This window comes from Salmo trutta, chromosome 19, assembly GCF_901001165.1.
Source record: "Salmo trutta chromosome 19, fSalTru1.1, whole genome shotgun sequence".
Lineage (NCBI taxonomy): Eukaryota > Metazoa > Chordata > Actinopteri > Salmoniformes > Salmonidae > Salmo > Salmo trutta.
In genome coordinates this window covers 20,547,473-20,561,323 of record NC_042975.1, presented here as the reverse complement: position 1 = coordinate 20,561,323, position 13,851 = coordinate 20,547,473, and the positions used below count along the sequence as shown (strand labels likewise).

The 13,851-nt window shown below is 42.3% G+C and overlaps 1 protein-coding gene across 1 annotated transcript in view; it reads left to right on the top strand.

Moving 5' to 3' along the window:
* Nucleotides 1–849: 849 nt before the first annotated feature.
* Nucleotides 850–13,851, top strand: part of LOC115154153 (galactosylgalactosylxylosylprotein 3-beta-glucuronosyltransferase 1) — a 57,115-nt gene continuing 44,113 nt past the window's right edge. Inside the window, exon 1 of the mRNA XM_029700096.1 lies at nt 850–1,202. The gene's annotated coding sequence lies outside the window, so the exon portion shown is untranslated. The remainder of the gene's footprint in view (nt 1,203–13,851) is intronic.

Here is a 13,851-nt window from a genome sequence, read left to right as displayed (position 1 = left end):
TTGAGTGTATGTAAACTTCTGACCCACTGGGAATGTGATGAAAGAAATAAAAGCTGAAATAAATCATTCTCTCTAGTATTATTCTGACATTTCACATACTTAAAATAAAGTGGTGATCCTAATTGACCTAAGACAGGGAATTGTTAGGATTAAATGTCAGGAATTGTGAAAAACTGAGTTGAAATGTATTTGGCTAAGATGTCTGTAAACTTCCGACTTCAACTGTATATTATGTGTCTGTTTTAAAATGTGTTAAAACAGACACATATTACACAAGTGCTTTTGAAATTATTATTGAAACAAAAACCCTGATGTCTGAGAGTCAAGAGAGAAACCTTATCTTTTTCATTTTTTTTTATCTCTCTCTCTGTCTTTTTCCAGGCCATCCACCCGCTCTGTGCGCCAGTAGTACATGCAATCAGCTAACTCATTTCTACAAGGTGTGAGGGGTGGTCTTTGCCTGGAAAGAGATACTCTGTTAGTCCCATATAAACACACTCACAAATGTCTCACTCCAAGCTGTCTGCCTCTCTCTCTCTCTCCCTCTGTCAGATTCAGCTAATCACCAGCACTAAGAGAGAGAGAAAGAGAGCTGAGAGAGCGGGAGAGAGGGACAGAGGGGGGAGAGACAGCAAGCAAGAGAGCTGAGAGAGAGACAGAGAGAGAGCTGAGAGAGAGCTGAGAGCGAGCAAGCAAGAGAAGGAGAGAGCTGAGAGAGAGAGCTCAGAGAGAGCTGAGAGAGCGCCAGCATTAGAGGGAGAGAGCTGAGAGAGAGCAAGCAAGAGTGGGAAAGAGCTGAGAGAGAGCTGAGAGAGAGCAAGCTAGAAAGGGAGAGAGCTGAGAGAGAGGAAAAGAGAGCTGAGAAAAGAGAGAAAGCAAGAGAGTGCGTACTGTATACTACAGGATGCACTGCCTTATCTATTCCCACGTCTGTATGCGTGTGAACCGGAGCAAGGAGTGAGCATTGGGAGAATTTTGTTCTTCTCCATTCAGTCAGGTGTATTTCGGGGTTGAACATTTCAATAAGAACGTCAGCTACAATGTTGGCATGAAATGAAATGTAAAAAGGCTTTGAGTCTGTCTGTCTTGGAGGTGGAACAGAGCTTGGAAACATAGGAGATCGAACTGGATTTCATGGACTGATTTGGATTCTACACAGCAAGGGGAACACTGTCAGACTGGAGTTACAATTAAGACTTAAGGTAAGTTCTAATCGTCTCTTTTTCTTCATTGATGCCTCCTTTGTCCAAGTCCTTTATCACTTGGAGATGCTAGTGGTTAATCTATTCAGTCTTTCAGTCTTGTGTTCATTGAAGGGAGTGAGCTATAGTGTGTTGTCTCACTGTGAAGAGGGACACAACCATGTACAGGTGCTGAAGTCCTCTATGTCTTCTGTGTTATTTTGTTGCCGTCACCAAGGGACATGTTGAAGACAAAAATATGATGTGTCATCGGCCCCATGGGTCTACAGTTAGCATCCTGAGTGTGTTATGTTCTAATCAGAAGAAATTATTTCCCTACTGAAAATGTACATACATCTATTTTTCTAAATATTGTGTTTCTTTGTAATAACACTGTGTTTCAGCAAACACATTTAGAGCTAAACTTGTTTAAAATGCATTTTCAGTTTCAGCAAGTTTATTGCAAATAGATTGAAAATATAGATTTTGTGGTTTTAACATAAACTCAGGACCCTGTCTTTCAAAGACAATTCATAAAAATCCAAATAACTTCACAGATCTTCATTTTAAAGGGTTTAAATACTGTTTCCCATACAATTAATGAACATGCACCTGTGGAACTGTCTTTAAGACACTAACAGCTTACAGACGGTAGGCAATTAAGGTCACAGTAATGAAAACTTAGGACACTAAAGAGGCCTTTCTACTGACTCTGAAAAACACCAAAAGAAAGCTGCCCAGGGTTCCTGCTCATCTGCGTGAACGTGCCTTAGGCATGCTGCAAGGAAGCATGAGGCCTGCAGATGTGGCCAGGGCAATAAATTGCAATGTTCATACTGTGAGATGCCTAAGACAGCGCTACAGGGAGACCGGACGGACAGCTGATCGTCCTCGCAGTGGCAGACCACGTGTAACAACACCTGCACAGGATTGGTACATCCGAACATCACGCCTGTGGGACAGGTGCAAGATGGCAACAACAACTGCCTGAGTTACACCAGGAACGCACAATCCCTCCATCAGTGCTCAGACTGTCCGCAATAGGCTGAGAGAGGCTGGACTGAGGGCTTGTAGGCCTGTTGTAAGGCAGGTCCTCACCAGACATCACCGGCAACAACGTCGCCTATGGGCACAAACCTACCATCACTGGACCAGACAGGACTGGCAAAAAGTGCTCTTCACTGACGAGTCACTGTTTTGTCTCAACAGGGGTGATGGTCGGATTCGCGTTTATCATCGAAGGAATGAGCGTTACACCAAGGCCTGTACTCTGGAGCAGGATCGATTTGGAGGTGGAGGGCCCGTCATAGTCTGGGGCGATGTGTCACAGCATCATCGGACTGAGCTTGTTGTCATTGCAGGCAATCTCAACGCTGTGCATTACAGGGAGGACATCCTCCTCCCTCATGTGGTACCCATCCTGCAGGCGCATCCTGACATGACCCTCCAGCATGACAATGCCACCAGCTATACTGCTCGTTCTGTGCGTGATTTCCTGCAAGACAGGAATGTCAGTGTTCTGCCATTGCCAGCGAAGAGCCCGGATCTCAATCCCATTGAGCATGTCTGGGACCTGTTGGATCGGAGGGTGAGGGCTAGGGCCGTTCCCCCCAGAAATGTCTGGGAACATGCAGGTGCCTTGGTGGAAGAGTGGGGTAACATTTCACAGCAAGAACTGGCAAATCTGGTGCAGTCCATGAGGAGGAGATGCACTGCAGTACTTAATGCAGCTGGTGGCCACACCAGATACTGACTGTTACTTTTGATTTTGACCCCCCCTTTGTTCAGGGACACATTATTCAATTTCTGTTAGTCACATGTCTGTGGAACTTGTTCAGTTTATGTCTCAGTTGTTGAATCTTGTTGTGTTCATACAAATATTTACACGTTAAGTTTGCTGAAAATAAATGCAGTTGACAGTGAGAGGACGTTTCTTTTTTTTGCTGAGTTTATTTGAATTAATCTTGTGAAAGTATTTTTGTACAAAAGTGTACCTACATTGTAGGATAGATGTGAACCCATATCAGCCTTCAATAAACCAGATTTCATGTTACTTTGGTCAATATATTTACTGATTGATAAGAGCTATACAGAAACAGAGATCTTGGATTAATGAGTTGTAGTGGCTGTGTAGACTGTAGCCAACAGAACGTATTTGCTTTGCTTAGGGGTTATTAATCATGTTGTTCTCGGTTATCTTGACATTCTAACCTGTAAATCTACCCCAGGGAATGAATCTAAAGTTATTACAAGAGCTAACTTGCTCTCATCAAGAGTTACAGTTAGCAATGCTTGGTGACTACTAGACAACAACCCCCTATAGTCAATTACTAACTAGCATAATAAAAAATCAGTCTGTATAAGCGAGAGATATATGCATGTTTTTTTTTCAATACACCGAATCCGCTGAAGTCGTCCTTCCGCATCTGTGATGGAAGGTGGCAGAGCTACAGTGGAGTTTGTCAGACCAGGAGACATCCCAAAAATCTGTCTTCTCACGAAAACATTTGTAGCGTCCGAACGGTTTAGGGTACAAACTAATATGAACCCACCATCGAAAGGTGAGGTAGCCCGGTACCAGTTAAAAAAATTTATTGAATTTTATATGAAAGTACTTTTTTTTTAAGTGCTAAATATAAACAGTACCAGTCAAAGTTCGGACACAACTACTTATTCAAGGGTTTTTCTTTATTTGTACTATTTTCTACATTGTAGAATAATAATGAATACATCAAAACTATGCAATAACACATATGGAATCACGTCGTAACCAAAAAAGTGTTAAACAAATTAAAATATATTTTATATTTGAGATTCTTCAAAGTAGCCATCCTTTGCCTTGATCACAGCTTTGCACACTCTTGGCATTCTCTCAACCAGCTTCACTTGGAATGCTTTTCCAACAGTCTTGAAGGAGTTCCCACATATGCTGAGCACTTGTTGGCTGCTTTTCCTTCACTCTGCAGTCCAACTCATCCCAAACCATCTCAGTTGGTTTGAGGTTGGGTGATTGTGGAGGCCAGGTCATCTGATGCAGCACTTCATCACTATCCTTATTGGTCGAATAGCCCTTACACAGCCTGGAAGTGTGTTGAGTCATTGTCCTGATGAAACACAAATGATAGTCCCACTAAATGCAATCCGGATGGATGGCGTATCAGTGCAGAATTCTGTGGTAGCCATGCTGGTGAAGTGTGCCTTGAATTCTAAATACATCGCTGACAGTGTCACCATTAAAGCACCCCCACACAGTCACACCTCCTCCTCCAAGTTTCACGATGGGAACCACACTTGCAGAGATCATTTGTTCACCTACTCTGCGTCTCACAAAGACACGGCAGTTGGATCCAGAAATCTCGAATTTGGACTAATCAGACCAAAGGACAGATTTCCACCAGTCTAATGTCTGTTGCTCATGTTTCTTGGCCCAAGCAAGTCTCTTCTTATTATTGGTGTCCTTTAGTAGTGGTTTCTTCGCAGCAATTCGACCATGAAGGCCTAATTCACGCAGTCTTCTCTAAACAGATGTTGAGATATGTCTGTTACTTGAACTCTGTGAAGCATTCATTTGGGCTGCAATCTGAGGTGCAGTTAACTATAATGCACTTATCCTCTGCAGCAGAGGTAACTCTGGGTCTTCCTTTCCAATGGCGGTCCTCATGAGAGCCAGTTTCATCATAGCGCTTGAGGTTTTTTGCAACTGCACTTGAAGAAACGTTCAAAGTTCTTTACATTTTCCACATTGACTGACCTTCATGTCTTAAAGTAAGGATGGACTGTCGTTTCTCTTTACTTATTTGAGCTGTTCTTGTCATAATTTGGACTTGGTCGTTTACCAAATAGGGATATCTTCTGTATACCACCCGTAACTTGTCACAACACAACGGATTGGCTCAAACACATTATGAAGGAAAGAAATTCCACAAATTAACTTTGAACAGGGCACACCTGTTAATTGAAATGATTTCCAGGTGACTACCTCATGAAGCTGGTTGAGAGCATGCCAAGAGTGTGCAAAGCTTTCATCAAGGCAAGTGGTGGCTACTTTAAAGAATTTAAAATAGAAATTATATTTTGATTTGCTTAAAACTTTTTTGGTTACTACATGATTCCATATGTGTTTTTTCATATGTTAGCTTAGTAGAAACCCAGCCCGGGCCCTTAGACCTTATTAACTGACTATCAATTGATTTAAGTTCCTAACTTCTGATGGAACGGAATTGTTATGTTTTTCCTTCCCCAGTCAATTTGAAACTTTCTGTGGATCTTTATTAAGATGGATGACCATTGTTTAAACCGAGCATCCATTTTTGTAAGGAACATCATAAGCCCTACAATCCTACATGCAAACGGAATGGTCTTTCTTGTTCAGGTTTTCCAGAAGCAGTTATCAGAATTTTGTATTAGTGTTATTCCTCTGTAAACTCTGCCTACTACACTCTTAGTAAAAAAGGTGCTAAGTAGAACCATATTGGGTTCTTCAGCTTGTCTCCATAGGGGAACCCTTTTTGGTGCTAGGTAGAACACTTTACAGGTTGAACCTTTTATAGTCACTTTTTTTGTAAATAAGAATATAATATGTTTCTGAACAATTCTACATTAAAGTGGATGCTACCATGATTAGAGATAATCATAAATTAATTGTGAATTAATTACGAGTTAGAAAGTTACAGAGGCACAAAGATCATACCCCTGTTACCAATAACAGGGGAAGTAACATTGGGGGGTATGATATGTATGCCTTTGTAACTTTCTCACTCATCATTATTCACGATTCATTCATGATTATCCGTATTCATGGTAACAATAACAAATACAGTTAAAAAGCTTATTCAGATTCAGAAGGGATCTATGTAGAACCCTTCTTGCCTTCCAAAGAATCCTTCTTGCCTTCCAAAGAATCATCAAAGACCACTTTCTATCAAAAACGGTTCTTAGGATGAAAAAGCCTCTAGGTAGAACCTTTGCCTTTCAAAGAACGCTCGTCTTCCAAAAAGGGTTCTTCAGATGAAAACGGTTCTTGGTAGAAACCTATCCATCCGCAAGAATCTCCATTGAAAGTGTTTTTTAGTCCAGGACTAGGCTTAATCTGTGTCCAGGAAACCTCCCCATAGTGTTTTTGTCATAGGCCTAGCTAATGTATAGGCCAACATGCCATTGCACCAACGCTGGAGGGGTCTCAGAGTAATAGACTTGATAATGATATGCATTATCTGGTGTTCATTTGCAATGTCAGCAAAAAGCAAAGCTAACAGATAATACATCATAAAGGGCTATTGGTAATGTAGCCGCAGGAAGTCCCTTTTAAATCAACATAATTTACTGACAGCCAGCGCAGTCACATTAAGATCATCAGATATGCGGATATGGAAACAGCTATGATCTAATATTTAGATATGCATTGACCTTAATCAGAGCCGAGGTTTGATGAACAGATAAGAACTCAAGTCTTTCCCAAAAACACGTGTTCCCATATCTCCTCGTGCAAAAACGGTGTTTTAATGGAAGGTAAAATACTTTTGGAGGATAAGAAACTAGAACTTGGTTACGCTATTGCTTTAGATTAGAAGCATCATGGACTTTTTAAACTCCTCTTCTCTCCAGGCTATTGTAAGCCTACTGTACAATGAGCTATTGATGTGTGTTCAAAACAAGTGCTTTTGATTCTGTTCTATTGAGGTAGTGCTGCCTGAAGTTCAAAGCCATCTTTCTGAGGATGATCAGAGAGGTATCTCCAGCCTCAAGCAGAGGGAATTCTGCATAAGCAATACACAGAGCAAGGGTTGTGCTTAGCTACTTTTGTCATACTACCACAGCAGCAGGAAGACTCTTAAATCTCTCTCTTTCTCTCACTCTCGCTCTCTCACTATCTTTCTCTCTGTGTCGTTTTTCACAGCCAAAACACAAATGGAATCCAATTGCATAAATCTATATTTAATTTGTGTTATCTACGTTAACCTGCCTTAAAACCACTGAGCAAATCTATAAGAAAAGTGACTACTATAAGGAAGAATGTAAGGAAGTGCTCCTTATTATGTCTTTCTCTCTTGTATTTGTTTAATTTTCCCAGTTACTAAAACACATTAAGCCTAATCTTGGATTAAAACACACTAACCAGTTATCCTTCACTGTCAGAAAGAAACATTCAACTGCAGGGGCTTCTGAACCCAATTTGATTCCCTGCTACTGACAGGTTCCATGCTATGTTTACATTTATAGGAACTCTCCTGTGACAGGAATCTCTACACAGCAAGAGAGAGCAGGCAAGAGAGAGGCAGTACTGCATGCTATGGATTAAAAACATGGGCTATGAAATTTCTACATACTCTTGATGTATTAGGGTTTTGTTGCCTACAGTAAACTGTACATGCTGTAGGTATGTAATCATTCATCCCATATCCAGCCATCACTAATCTCATCACGTCCATGGCAAGACATGTGAGACTCCTTGTGTAAGATCTCATTTACTTGATTGTGTGTGACATGGGTTTGTCTCCTTCTTTCACACATTTCACTCATATTCTGTCTCATATTCAGGTTCTGAGACATAGGATAGAAGAAGCAAAGCTAGTGATCTTTGATGGATTGTTCAGTGCCTTCGGAAAGTATTCAGACCTCTTCACTTTTCCACATTTTGTTACGTTCCAGCCGTATTCTAAAATTGATTAAATAAAATAAAAAATCCTCAGCAATCTACAACACACAATACCCCATAATGACAAAGTGAAAACAGGTTTTTAGAAATTTTGGCAAATGTATTAAAAATTAAAAACAGAAATACCTTATCTATATATGCATTTAGACCCTTTGCTATGAGACTTGAAATTGAGCTCAGGTGCATCCTGTTTCCATTAATCATTCTTGAAACATTTCTACAACTTGATTGGAGTCCACCTGTGGTAAATTCAATTGATTGGCCATGATTTGGAAAGGCTATATAAGGTCCCAACATTGACAGTGCATGTCAGAGCAAAAACAAAACCGTGAGGTCAAAGGAATTGTCCGTGGATTGCCGAGACAGGTTTGTGTTGAGGCACAGATCTGTGGAAGCGTACCAAAAAAATCTGCAGCATTGAAAGTCCCCAAGAAAACAGTGGCCTCCATCATTCTGAAATGGAAGAAGTTTGGAACCACCAAGACTCTTCCTAGAGCTGGCCGCCTGGCCAAACTGAGCAATCGGGGCAGAAGGGCCTTGGTCAGGGAGATGACCAAGAACCCGATGGTCACTCTGACAGAAATCTAAAATTTCTCTGTGGAGATGGGAGAACCTTTCAGAAGGACAACCATCTCTGCAGCACTCCACCAATCAAGCCTTTATGGTAGAGTGGCCATAAGGAAGCCACTCCTTACGATAGCCCGCTTGGAGTTTGCCAAAAGGCACTTAAAGACTCTCAGACCATGAGAAACAAAATTCTCTGGTCTGATGAAACCAAGATCTTTGGCCTGAATGCCAAGCATTATATCTGGAGGAAACCTGGCACCATCCCTACGGTGAAGCATGGTGGTGGCAGCATCATGCTGTGAGGGTGTTTTTCAGTAGTAGGGACTGGGAGACTAGTCAGGATTGAGGCACAGATGAACAGAGCAAAGTACAGAGAGATTCTTGATGAAAACCTGTTCCAGAGCGCTCAGGACCTCAGACTGGGGCGAAGGTTCACCTTCCAACAGGACAACGACCCTAAGCACACAGCCAAGACAATGCAGAAGTGGCTTCGGGACAAGTGTCTGAATGTCCTTGAGTGGCCCAGCCAGAGCCCGGACTTGAACCCGATCGAACATCACAGGATGATTGAACAAAGCCCTTCTACCCCGATTGCTCAGTTTGGCCAGGCTCTATGGACAGTTCCTTCGACCTCTTGGCTTGGTTTTTGCTCTGACATGCACTGTCAACTGTGGGACCTTAAATAGACAAGTGTGTACCTTTCCAAATCATGTCTAATCAATTGAATTTACCACAGGTGGACTCCAATCAAGTTGCAGAAACATCTCAAGGATGTTCAACGGAAACAGGATGCACCTGAGCTCAATTTCGAGTCACATAGCAAAGGTTCTGAATACTTATGTAAATAAGCTATTTTTGTTTTTTATTTTTATACATTTTATAAAGTTTTTAACCGGTTTTCGGTCATTAAGGGGTATTGTGTGTAGATTGCTGAGGATTTTAAAATAAATCCATTTTCGAATAAGGCTGTAGCGTAACAAAATGTGGAAAGTCAAGGGGTCTGAATACTTTCTGAAGACACTGCAAATCACATGTCAAACTTATTCCACGGAGGGCCAAGTGTCTGCATGTTTTCGCTCCTCCTTTGTACTTGTTTGATGAATTAAGGCAACTAATTAGTAAAATACTCCCCTCACCTGGTTTTCTAAGCCTTAATTGAAAGCAAATACATGGAATGAGTTTGACACTCCTGATATAAATCAACAGTCAGAACCTTGACAGGTGCGGGGTGGCAGGTAGCCTAGTGGTTAGAGCGTTGGATTAGTAACCAAAAGGTTGCAAGATCAAATTCCTGAGCTGATAAGGTAAAAACCTGTTGTTCTGCCCCTGAACAAGGCAGTTAATTTATTGTTCCTAGGCTGTCATTGAAAATAAGAATTTGTTCTTAACTGACTTGCCTAGTTATATAAAAAAAATAAAGGTGCATGGAGGTGTGGTTTGGAGCTTTGCTTCTCTTTTGAAAGAAAGGGAGAGAAAGGAGCAGAGACGCTCTTTCACTTTGAGATCTAAGGTTTGATCTTTTCATTGAAAATGTAGCTTTCGAAACTCTCCGACAGCTCAATTACAGAGTTGAAAGTCCATATCTAATAATATCTCCCATGATGAACTCAAATTGTTCTGAGAGATAATTAAATTCCCTGCGTTTATTTACTGTTTTAGTGACTAGTTCAATAATACATTATGATATGATTAGAAATGCATGATATCTGCCATAAACTCATGGTATTACACACTAGCGCAATATTACACCATTGTGGAGGTGAGGTGAGCTGTCATACTGATCAAGCTTGACAAGAAGCAAATGTCTATGTGCTGTCATCTTCTTGCCTGGGTTTGCTGGGTCCTTTGTATGCTCCAAACCAAGTTAAACATGACTGATTTTAGTACAATTGCACACACTTCACTATCGATTTCAGGGGTATGTCAAGGCTGCACTGTTTTGACTTATTCATTCAGAATCCATCTGCCCAGGTGGTTCTGTTTGTGAGCATCGGTGAAACACCACCAGTCCGCCATGCTGTTCTGCTCATGAGAAAGAAAATGTTTGCTCAGGATGATTGTGTTTGTGCAATCTATCTGCAGCCCTTTGCAGCTCCACCAAGAATGTGGAAAATTTGTAGAAGAATTAAAACAAGATATTTTCTCAACTCTGTGTAATTATTGTATTTTTTGATCTTGGTGTTATGGATGGAATTGTGTTTATTTTACTTTGGAAATTCTTGTTCAATGACCTGTCCTGAGTCTGAAATGTACTATTTTGTTTTGTCTGTTATAAAGTGAAATAATTAGGAGAGCGAAACACACGTGATTAAGAATTATGCTAAACTGGTCCAGCTCGGTATTCTACACATTTAGTTTTTTCCTTATTTATCAAGCAGTAATAGTATCAGTAGTAGTAACAGTAAGAGTAACAATAATAGTAGCAGTAAGAGTAAGAATAATAGTAGCAGTAACAGTAATAGTACAAACGGACATTATCACAGTTTTTGGAGTGGGGTATAGGATTCAATGGTGATTGGCAGGGGAAATTGTTGTCTCCTGAATTGAAGCTTTATTGTCACACACCTGAAGAATTATTCCAAACTTTTACATACTGTTTGTGTGACTTCAGTAATAAGTTTCAAAGTATATGACACTTTGCATATACATTCCTTGAAGGAATATTGCACCATTTACTCAGGAGAAAGTGAAAATAAGTGTAGGAAATGGATTTCTGTTTCAATTACTAGTTAACAAATATCTAGTGCCAATAGCCACACAATATCAGCCTTCACAATCATATGGGACTTAAATATAGCCCCAACCCCACATATGTTTAAATGAACCAGACTCCTCACTCTATTTCACCATAAAGAAGTTATTATATGATTACACCCATGGAACATTTTCTCGCCCTCATCTTCAGTCATAGAACATGTTCTGTAATCCATCAAAATAACCGATACATTAATCAATCAATCAAATTAATTTATAAAGACCTTTTTACATCGATGTCACAAAGTGCTATACAGAAACCCAGCCTAAAACCCCAAATAGCAAACAATGCAGATTTAGAAGCACGGTGGCTAGGAAAAACTCCCTAGAAAGGCAGGAACCTAGGAAGAAACCAAGAGAGGAACCAGGGTCTGAGGGGTGGCCAGTCCTCTTCTGGCTGTGCCAGGTGGAGATTATAACAGTACATGGCCAAGATGTTGAAACGCTCATAGATGACCAGCATGGTCAAATAATAATCACAGTGGTTGTAGAGGGTGCAACAGGTCAGCACCTCAGGAGGAAATGTCAGTTGACTTTTCATAGCCTATCATTCAGAGTTAGAGACAGAGAGTCGAAAACAGCAGATCCGTAACAAGGTAGCACGTCCGGTGAACAGGTCAGGATTCCATAGCCGCAGGAAGAACAGTTGAAACTGGAGCAGTACAACCAGGTGGACTGGGGACAGCAAGGAGTCATCAGGCCAGGTAGTCCTGAGGCATGGTCCTAGGGCTCAGGTCCTCCGAGAGAAGAGAAAGAGAAAGAGAGAGAGAATTAGAGGGAGCATACTTAAATTCACACAGGACACCGGATAAGACAGGAGAAATGCTCCAGATATAACAGACTGACCCTAGCCCCTGACACAAACTATTGCAGCATAATTACTGGAGGCTGAGACGGGGGGGTCGGAAGACACTGTGGGCCCCGTCCGACGATACCCATGGACAGGGCCAACAAGGCAGGATATATCCCCACCAACTTTGCCAAAGCACAGCCCCCACACCACGAGAGGGATATCTTCAACCACCAACTTACTACCCTGAGACAAGGCCGAGTATTGCCCCACGAAGATCTCACCCACGGCACGAACCAGAGGAGGGTGCCAACCCGGACAGGAAGATCATGTCAGAGACTCAACCCACTTAAGTGACACACCCCTCCTAGGGACAGCATGGAAGAGCACCAGTAAGCCAGTGACTCAGCCCCTGTAATAGGGTTAGAGGCAGAAAATCCCAGTGGAGGGAGGGGAACCGGCCAGGCAGAGAGCAAGGGTGGTTCGTCGCTCCAGTGCTTTTCCGTTCACCTTCACACCCCTGGGCCAGACTACACTCAATCTTAGGACCTACTGAAGAGATGAGTCTTCAATAAAGACTTAAAGGTCGAGACCGAGTCTGCGTCTCTCACATGGATAGGCAGACTATTCCATAAAAAATGGGCTCTATAGGAGAAAGCCCTGCCTCCAGCTGTTTGTTTAGAAATTCTAGGGACAATCAGGAGGCCTGCGTCTTGTGACCGTAGCGTACGTGTAGGTATGTACGGCAGGACCAACTCGGAAAGATAGGTAGGAGCAAGCCCATGTAATACTTTGTAAGTTAGCAGTAAAACCTTGAAATCAGCCCTACCCTTAACAGGAAGCCAGTGTATAGAGGCTAGCACTGGAGTAATATGATACAATTTTGGGGTTCTATTCAAGATTCTAGCAGCCGTGTTTAGCACTAACTGAAGTTAATTTAGTGCTATATCCGGGTAGCCGGAAAGTAGAGCATTGCAGTAGTCTAATCTGGAAGTGACAAAAGCATGGATGAATTTTTCTGCATAATTTTTATACAGAAAGTTTTAGATTTTTGCAATGTTACGTAGATGGAAAAAAGCTGTCCTTGAAACAGTCTTGATATGTTCGTCAAAAGAGATATCAGGGTCCAGAGTAACGCAGAGGGGTGGTGAGTCAGAAGCAGGTGCAGGTGAAACATTTTAATAAAACAACAAAACCAAGAACACAACACTAACATAAGGCAGAACACCAATACACAAGAACAATACCAACTGGTGAGTGACCCTGGGAGAGTGACATATAAAGGGGAGGAAATGATGAAGGTAATGGAGTCCAGGTGTGAATCATAGGTGCGCGTAATGATGAGTGCCAGGTGTGCGTAATGATGAATCCCAGGACCGGTGGTTAATACTCTGGCAATGTCATACGCCGAAGGAGAGGAGCAGGAGCAGAAGTGACAGTAACCCCCCTCTGATGTGTGGCTCCAGCCGCAGTATGATGCTGACTATGGGGATGACCCCGAGGACGAGGAGCAGGTCGGTCCGGGCTGCGAAGGTGAAAATCACGGATGACGTTGGGGTCCAGAATGTCCTCCACCTGAACCCAACACCGCTCCTCAGGGCCATACATCTCCCAGTCCACCATATACTGGAGCCGACCCCCACGATGTCGGGAGTCCAGTAGGGATTTGACAAAGTACGCCGGGCTCCCCTCGATGTCCAGGGGGGGTGGAGGTGTGTTGTGGGGGACAGCATCACCTAGGGGACCAGGAACCACCGGCCTGAGAAGGGAGACATGAAAAGAGGGTGAGATACGGTAGTGACTGGGTAATTGGAACCTGTATGTCACCTCATTGACCCTCTGGAGAACCTTGAACGGCCCCACAAACCGGGGGCTCAGTTTCTTGCAGGGCAGGCGGAGTGGGA